This window comes from Egretta garzetta, unplaced genomic scaffold, assembly GCF_000687185.1.
Source record: "Egretta garzetta isolate BGI_Z169 unplaced genomic scaffold, ASM68718v1 scaffold143, whole genome shotgun sequence".
Classification (NCBI taxonomy): domain Eukaryota; kingdom Metazoa; phylum Chordata; class Aves; order Pelecaniformes; family Ardeidae; genus Egretta; species Egretta garzetta.
The window spans coordinates 597102-597500 of record NW_009259310.1 but is presented as its reverse complement, the minus strand read 5'-3'; the positions used below and the strand labels follow the sequence as shown (position 1 = coordinate 597500).

The window sequence follows — 399 nt, the reverse complement described above, 5'->3', positions numbered from 1 at the left end:
CCTCCCTGCCTGTCCCAAGTCTCCAGACAGCCAGAGTTCTGTTCTGAATTCTAAGCCCCAATGTTTTTATGGCTAAGCCCCCCCCAGTCCTACGGCTCCCTGCTTGCTGGGGCTTGCCATTGCCCAGGTCCGTCATGACCCATTTATACCTTTCCCACCCTGGGGTTTGCTCCTTGCACCCTGTTTCTCCTTGCCCCCCAACACAGCTGCCCTCCCTGGCCAGGCGCACCATGCTGCCAGCCCGTGCCCTGCACCCAGAGCTCATGCCTTGCACCCTAACCTGTGCCTGGCACCCGAAGTCTCTCTGACTGCTCCTTATGCTCAGAGACTGTCCCTGTGGTCAGACATGGCGAGCCTGGTCCCCACGCCCCTGGCAGAGGCGCCAGCTTCGCCAGGGCT

The 399-nt window shown here is 61.4% G+C and overlaps 1 protein-coding gene across 1 annotated transcript in view; it reads left to right on the top strand.

Annotated features, from left to right (window-relative positions):
* MAMDC4 (MAM domain containing 4) overlaps positions 1-399 on the top strand; it is a 14088-nt gene that overhangs the window by 2571 nt on the left and 11118 nt on the right.